Source organism: Ixodes scapularis, unplaced genomic scaffold (assembly GCF_016920785.2).
Source record: "Ixodes scapularis isolate PalLabHiFi unplaced genomic scaffold, ASM1692078v2 PGA_scaffold12__126_contigs__length_90152505, whole genome shotgun sequence".
NCBI classification, from domain to species: Eukaryota; Metazoa; Arthropoda; class Arachnida; order Ixodida; family Ixodidae; genus Ixodes; species Ixodes scapularis.
In genome coordinates, this window is record NW_024609838.1 from 62,634,271 (window position 1) to 62,642,831 (window position 8,561).

Consider the following 8,561-nt stretch of genomic DNA (forward strand, 5'->3'; position numbering starts at 1 on the left):
ATCGTGCTTATACAGGGAGATTTTTTTGAACGACTAGACATTTTTCTAAAAAAAGACGACCGAGTTACGCAATTTCGGTTTGTGCCTTATCTGTAGTCATCAAAAACACCAAATCATTCATTTTTAAAGAGATTTAGTGCACGTGAAGTGGTTCACGGCGTCCTACAAAGCCTAATTTGGACGCGAATCGTGTTACCGCAATCTTTTCGGCCGCTGCACTCCTCGCCCCTTCTACAGTGGCGTTGTCACAGCGATGCGCATGATTTCTCGCTTTGGCTTCATGGCGTTAGGCTGTGCCACGCGGAGATGGAGCCCATATAAAATCAAAACTATATTTTCGCGCCCCAATTAGGAGCACGCCGTATCAGGACGCCGTATAATAGTGTACGCGCGTTACATCTTTTTAAGAATGGACGGTTTGGTGGCTTGCGATTATGGTCAAAAACTTTCTAAATACACGATGTCGTTTTTCTTTTCTAACTAAAAGGTTAATTAGCGAATTTTAGGCAATCGGTCGGTTTTAGTTGCGTTCTTTCTTGAAGCTAATCCTCGCCTGGCCGTATAGCTCACCTACACAAACCGCAATGGCGCTAATTTTCACTGGACAATTTGGTGGCTTTCGATTATGCCCAACAACTTTATAAATCAACTATCCCGTTTTCTTTTGTAATCAAAAAGTTCATTAACAAATGTTACGTAATCAGTCGGTTTTTGTTGCGTTCTTTCTTGAACCCAATCTTCACCTGGCCGTATAGCTCACATCCACAAAACGTTAATTTGCACGTTTTTTCTAATGAAATGAAAAAAAAAAAATCAACGCTGTATATAAAACAGAGGGCAGTTCTTTTCTGATATAGATAAAGCGTGAGGCACGCGTCTTGCATGCATCTCTTTTTTTTCGGCCTATAAAAACGAATCCTGGGATATTCGAAATTGAGTTTATGATGGCGCGGGCGCTTTATCACGGGGTATTTTGTCATGTTTCATAAGCTTTAATACAGGTCAGAAGGCAGCCACGCGAGCCGTATCACGTTGCAAACAGCTAATTCGGGTGTTTCTCAAGGAGCTCTAGAAATTTCCAATTGACATTTCGGTTCTTAATACATTTAAAAAAGTTTGGTACTTAGTCCTAAACATTTAATTTATGAGGCATAATTAAAAACACTGCAACTCTCGCAAGACGTCTACCCAAAACATAAAGTTGGTTTCATTGGCGTAAAGTGGCTGCGCTCTAATTTCGCGTTACAGAGATTTGTAAGCGTCTTTCAGTTTTATGCTTGGTCTTTAAAGATTCGTGAAAAGCATTCGCGACCTTATCTGTCAAGTCGCGTACGCCGACAGCGCGGCCTCCTCAGCAAGTTGTTCCCTCATCGAAGACGACAATGAATTAAAGGTACGATCAAAATCTTAATTCCTGAAGAAAGCGCAAGTTTAAAATAATTCTAAGAGCGTCAGTTGATTTTATTTTTACTATATTCAAATTTCAACACTCGTCGCAGGCAGCCTGAAAGAAAGCACTGCACTCTTGGCGCAAACCAGTGCCCAGTCATCGGTCCTACACTCAAACACGCATCACCACCCGACCTGTTTGAGAAATAAATAATTTCCAGTAGTTTTGGTAGAAAAGGCGAATTTTCTACTAAGCGTGATATTTTGTAAACCCAAAATTCCTGTAGCCGAGATCGGTAGTTCATAGCTTCAGGGAGACAAAGAACGACGGATTCATTATTTCCCGCGGAACTACTGTTTTGACGTTGAATTCCACATAAATTGTATTTGCACCAATTGGTGGCACGATACCGAACTCGCTTGATTACATTTCCTTTAGAGACAACATAATCAGGCATAATCTACAGATATATCAGAATCTATTTTAATTCGCGTACAGCGCGAAAGACAAGTATGGACATAAAGACCACAATAGAGCTCTGCATTTCTACTGCATTTATTTCAGTACTTGTGGACAGTTAGTCCGCATGACTATATTCAAAATTTGCAAAATCGTTTAAGCCTTCCCCTTTTTATAGTTTTGTTTTTTCATAGATGAATTGTGGCGAATCCCGGCTGGGTTCGCGTAAAGATCTCGCACGTGTTTAAGGACACATTTTGGCATGATTTCCCGCTTGGTGACAACGTTGAGCTGGCCGCTGTTCCGCTTCTTTTCTAACTCGGCCGGCCAACGCCAGACGCCTAAATTAGCCAAGCAGCCCCAAAACTTGCGGTAGTACACCTTCCGAACTCCTGGGTTTTTTTTGGAGATGGTCGCTGGCCTTCGCCCACACTGACAGAGCCCCGAACAATTATGATGCAAGGGCTGCAGAGGCTATCTGCGCATTCCATTTCTTAATCAGAGAACAGATGGGAACAGAAGAGAATGAAAACTTCGTCCTACCTCCTGTCTTTTAATAAATGGCATAATATGCTACTATTGCTAGTTGCACTATTTTATGCGAAGAAAATTGTGATATTGCAGTTCAATCTCCGTGTTTCCCGTTCTCTTTGCTGATACGCAAGATATTTGTCGGCTGTCGAGTTTTCAGTTACATTTGTTGACAAAAACTAAATGCACGTTTGGCCACGAAGAAATTTTTTTCAAAGGCTGAAGATAGATTAAATATACCATAAACCATTTCACTTTTTATGGAAGTTTGTTTTTACTCTTCTTAGCAGCTTCAACGAGGCGGCCGTCACACTAGAAAACACCTGTAGTACGAACCTATATATTATGCCTCAGAAATGGTCAGACTGTGTCCCTCTGACTGCAATATCTTTGACTTGTAATTACTCATGATTATTACTTTGTACAAAAAACAGAAGAAGAAAAACACAATAGTGATAGTTCTAGCAACGGCACACTCTTCAGTGTGCCGTTGTTAGAACGACCAATTTTCAACACTCTGGGTAGAGCTCAAAGTTCAGATAAAAATACCCATCTTTTTTTCCTTCTGCTGTGATGTTCAAGTTCCGTTCACTCGAGATAAATACACCGTATACGGTGTTGTAGCGTATGTGGCGGCACGCAAAAGTATCTCAATGTAAAAGAACTTGTTGTTGGGCTAGTTGGTGTTGACTATCTGAGTTGTTTTAGAGCTGCAGAAAAAGAGTAAAAAAAAATTTAAAAAAAGGGGAAAAGCGAGCCAGCCCGAACCCTTCCGAGCTCATATGCAGGCTGCCTAACTAATCCCTGATGTTTGGGATTGAAGCAGAGAACCTTGAAGGGCTACAAAGATTTTGTAAGCCCATTAGCACTCGTGCGAGAAGGCCGTAAAAAAGCGAGGAGGAAAATGGAGGAGGAAAAGGGAGGAGGAAAAAAAGAAAAGAGGGGGAATTTCTGCCACGCTGAAGAAAATTTTGAGCGCCCGCCTTTAAGTTCCGCCACGTCCCGGGCAGAAAAAGACAACAAAACCTTCTCTCTAAAAGAAGGTTTTGTTGTGATTCGACTGGGCGAAATGAATCACCTCGCGCAGCTTGCACATTTAACCCCGCACATTTAACGTCAAAATGTGTAGGCCCATGAAAAAGAAAGGCAAAACATGGCAGACAGTCGGTTAAAATAAGTGATTCCGCATGGTCAAAATTACCCAGGCTAAGGAGCTACTTCTTGACTGACGAGGCGCGAGCCGCGTCTGAGCCGACGCCAGCAGGCGAGAAAACGCGTTCGGCTTCCGAGCCGTCGTCTGGCATGGCATCGTCTTCACGAGACGCTGACTGCGGAGGACTCACGTTGTCGTCGAAGCTTCTGGCGGGGAGGGCGGATGTCCCTGGCCTGGAGTCACGTCGCCTTCTTCAGCGACGAAAAAACGGTTTGAATCGTTGCTCGGCGTCGAGGTCAGTGCCACGAGATCCGAGGGTGGCGGCCGCGTTTGACGAAGCGTCCGAGGCTTGACTGTCGTGGGTACCGGCCGCGCTTGAAAGAACGTGCGAGGCTTGGCTGCCGGGGATGGCGGCTGCGATCCATGGAATGTCCGAGGTTTGGCTGTCGGTACCGCAGGCGTTGGACAAAGTGTCAGAGTCCAAGACCACGGGGGGAGGTAGGGGAGGCCGCGGGTGGATGGACGGGTCCGAGTCCTCACCGGAAAGCTCGGGGCTGGAAGGGCGACGTGGGCGACAACTCGCTGCGGGGGGCGTGGATGAGTCTCCCTGGGTTGCTGGGCGGCGGTGGCGTAGGACTTAACGCTCGACGCAATCCGTCGTCGCGTGGCCGTGACCGCACCGCTGGCAAGAGGACGCGTGCAACGTGCCGTCGCATGCCCAAAACCCCCGCATCGGTCGCAACGCAACCGTCCGCATCTTACCCGCGGGTCCTATGTGGCCCTCCAGCCCGCACCGACTGCACATGCGGCACAAACCATGGTAGTCGACCATCACCAGGTGTCCCTGGGTATAAACGAAGTTGCAGACCGGCTTCTACATCTCTATCCTGACCACCCGGGCGCCGGTTCCGACGTCTGGGCGGTCTCGAAACGTGGTGGGGTTATTCGCCTTCACTTTGCCGTAGTGTGCGAGGACTTTCATCACTGCTTCCTTTGACACGTACGGGAGAAGGCGGTACACAGGCAAAAACACAACGTGGGCTCCCACTGGCTCTAAGGGGACTTCCACGTTTCCAAGCGACAAGAATACTTGCGGTATAAGACGTTGAGCGGTGGCCATGGTGCTGATCGCCGCCATGAACCTTGCTCCACCGTGGTGTTGCGGGTATGACAGGCCATCCCTGCCGGCGACGGCCTGAATGCAATCTATGATAACCGCCAGAGTGTCCGCCGGAACCCCGGGACCAAGATCAAATTGAGGTCCCTTGGAGCGCGGAAAACGGAACAAACGCTTCACACAAACGCGCGACCGCAACCGGCTGCTGTGGCAATCGCCATTTCGGCCCCTTCATATCTTCGAAGCTTTGAGAGGGTCGTCCCAATCAGTCGCACCAATATCGCTATGGGGTATCATCGTACTGAAGGCGTTTCTCGCCAGTATAACCGTCTTTGGCACTGTGTATGCAATCAACTTCTCAATACTGACCATCTTCATGGATGTCTTACACTGAAATTGTTCTTGTTGCCTATCTCAAGACAAAACAAAATATTTACAGCGAAGCTGTCTATGGCCAGATCCTGGCGGATCGTCTCCGGCGACAGACCAAGCGTACACCAACAATCTTCAAACGAAACGATGTAGGCCCCACTTTATACTCCTCTCCACCGCCGCCGCCTCTTTCTCGAGTCGTGAATACTCCTCGCCACGCGCGATGTCTCTCTCGCCCCTGACATTGCGGAATGCCGCGCGCTCTTCGGCGGCCACATGTGCGGCGCACCACAGACTGCGCCGTGATTGGCGTAGCCGCGCTATAAAGAAACGCCTCTCTACCCCCTGACATTGCGCAATGCTGCCAGCTCTTCGGCGGCCACCTTGGCGGCGCACTAGAGCCTGCGTCGTGATTGCCGCGCTATAATAACACGCCATTGTCTCTACCACAGCGCCTCTAAGAAGGGCCGGTAATTGCATGGTGGATAAAAGGATGTAGACGTGCAGCCTGACAAAGCTTAGAACCTCCCCCCCCCCCGACCCCTTCCCCTTTGCCACCTCAAAAACCACGCCAAAACAAAGAAGTCTTCCCATGACAGCTAGACAGGACAATTATACAAATATTGCGATTATACATGCAAGATTTCATGCCTCATCGCTGTAAGGTCGTCCGAAATCCTTGCGCAACCAGTAAGTGAAGCCGGCGAATATGACCGCTGCCTTGACGACATCAAGATTTTTGTCAGTGTGTATCGTAGATATTTTTTCCTATATTCAAAGGTTTTGAAGCGTAGCATATGTCCAACAAAATTCCTAATATACAAAAATGCGTAAATCATTCATTATAAGTATTATGAAATATCAATAAAAAGCATTATGAAAGAGAAAGAGAAAAAGGTCGATTTAATACAAAGACGAACAGGTGCTGAGCTAAATGGGATTCCTTAAAAATAGATATCGCAACCAAGAACTACACCACAGTTTTGCGGCGCGTGAGGAGGACGCCTCTGTGATGAGAGCAAAAAATAATCAACGGTGCGCGCGATGTGCAAACCCGCCTTTTAAATAGCAGTTCAATATTTAATTAACTTTGCGCAAATACTGCTTAGAATGAATCCGTGACATTTATTAATGAGAAGTTATAAAATGCGGGTTAGCTTTCCTCCCCACACAATGCTAGTTGCAGAAAAAATCAAACAAAAACGAGCGGCGTTCAGACCCTCCTCTCGAAGCCAGAAGAAGCGGCCACGTGATAGAGCCGATTTTACTCGGATAATCTTTATCATCGCTAAGCGCTGAAGTTGGCAAAGCAGACGCGCTGAGTTACAGCTATTTTTATGTTTCGGTTCGTCCTGACAGCGATTAGATACGAGCCACTACTCAAATGCTTTTCGAGCTATTGATTATCTCGAGCCTAAATCGAGAGCCCACGGATTGTTCAGGTCCAAGCTATTAACCACATTAAAATATCTTCACTTGGGGGAAGAGACCTACACTGACCTCTGAGGAGAGATCAGACAAGAATGACGAAAATAATCCCTGGAGAAGGGGAGCCAGAGGGACAAAGGACAAACACAGATCTCCAAACACAGCTAGGTGACTGGTGCGCGACCCTCTTGCTCCCCTTCTCCAGGGATTACTTTGTCCCTCTTGCTCCCCTTCTCCAGGGATTACTTTGTCCCTCTTGCTCCCCTTCTCCAGGGATTACTTTGTCCCTCTTGCTCCCCTTCTCCAGGGATTACTTTGTCCCTCTTGCTCCCCTTCTCCAGGGATTACCTTGCCTCTCTTGCTCCCTTTCTCCAGGCATTATTTTCGTCATTCTTGTCCAGCTCGCTTGCACGTTTGCATTCAATTGCATTATAGTAATAACCATAAAATGCGAGCTTCACCCCTGTAGGTGTTAGACTGGTGGCGGCTGATAAAACCCATTTGCTCTACTGACGTCTAACCCCTGGTCAGCTCAGTTGGTAGAGCGCTCCACTTGGTAGAGCGCTCCACCAATCCGCCTGGTTCGATACCCGAACCAGGCGGATTTTTGGGTCGCGCACCAGTCATCTAGTTGTGTTCGGAGATTTGTGTTTGTCCTTTGTCCCTCTTGCGCCCCTTCTCCAGGGATTATTTTCGTCATTCTTGTGCAGTGCCAACAGCACTGCATCATCGCTCCGCTACGTGGGACAAAATTTGAGAGGCCCGGTGACGCAACGGTAGCGTGTCTGACTCCAGATCAGAAGGTTGCGTGTTCAAATCACGTCCGGGTCAGGTTTCTTTTTTTACTCTAGTAATCGAATTGTGATCTTCAAGATTGATGCACCATTTCTTTTCTTTTCAAACTCTCCAAAAGCGTCCGACATGACCCTCAAACAATTCAATCGCGAGAAAGAAAATCTGTTTATTCGAGTGAGCATGGGAGCCACGACTTGCGTCCTTCTCCCCCTGTCCCAATTCCTTCTCTTTTTTTTGTGTGTGTGTGATGAATTGGGTGAAAACATTTTTCTGATATTTAGAAAGGTCACAAGTTACATGTGTCTAACAATTGGTAATGACATTCATCAAAAATGTTGTCTTACGACCAGTGCAAACGCACACACCGCGGACGTGTTTGTGAAGGTGCTTGTGGAGGTGGTTGTGACAAGGGTGGCATTCAAAACGCCGAAGGTCAAAATGCCGAATTATCGGAATGCCAAAATTTAAAACACCGAAAATACAAAAAGCCGAAAATCCAAAAAGTCGAAGCTTCGAGAAACCAAAAAGCCAAAACATCGAAACTTCAAAATGCCGAAACATCACCTAGTTATAAAGACATATAAAGTTCCTTGGCAGGATCAATTTTCTTGGCAATGTGATCAAAGTTAGGGGAGAGCTTCCGCCGGCCGATGTGCGCGCTTTCGCCCTTTTTTCTAATAGCCATGAAAGGTTGTCCCCGAGTGTAGCTTCCCTCGCATGGTTCAAGCCTTTAAAAAAGGAAAAATATATTACTGCATATCCCCTCGCATAGCAGAGCGATTCCTTGTTTGTTGCATTTCAGACAGATAAGTTTTTGTGCAATTCCTTGGAGAAAGCTCAGAACGTCGACATTGTCCCGGTTGCCCAGAGCAGCTGCCAAACAAATTTCGCGCAACTTTTGCTTCTTGCTTTGAGAGCGGCAGGGTTGGCCTCTGATCGCTCCATCTATGTCGTCTTCGACTCTATCTTGCGTCATTTTCATGGTGGTGATGAGCCGGAAGACGCTTGCGTGGTGTCCACCAACCAATACCTCCCATCGTCGGTGCCATGCCTCAACGGCGTTGTTGCCCCTTGTAAATTCGTTCTCAGCGAGGGCAAGCACATTCCAGAGGGATGGCGGGAATACCGGTGGGCTTCGTGTGATCACGACGGTGTTATCCCGGCAGCACGGCGGGGTGACTTCCCAAGCAGGTAGTTGTCCTCCCACCATCGCGACAGGTCAGAGGTATTTGCGGGAAGAGTGGTTTCAACTTTAAAGGACGCATAGGCATCTCGTACTTCTTCGGTGCGCAAGAACGAAAGGGCTGTAAGCTGCC

At 47.2% G+C, this 8,561-nt stretch overlaps 1 non-coding gene across 1 annotated transcript; it reads left to right on the plus strand.

The window, feature by feature from the left end:
* Positions 1 to 7,209: 7,209 nt before the first annotated feature.
* On the plus strand, positions 7,210 to 7,281 carry Trnaw-cca. Its single transcript has one exon. It is a non-coding gene; the product is annotated as a tRNA-Trp (tRNA).
* Positions 7,282 to 8,561: the final 1,280 nt, after the last annotated feature.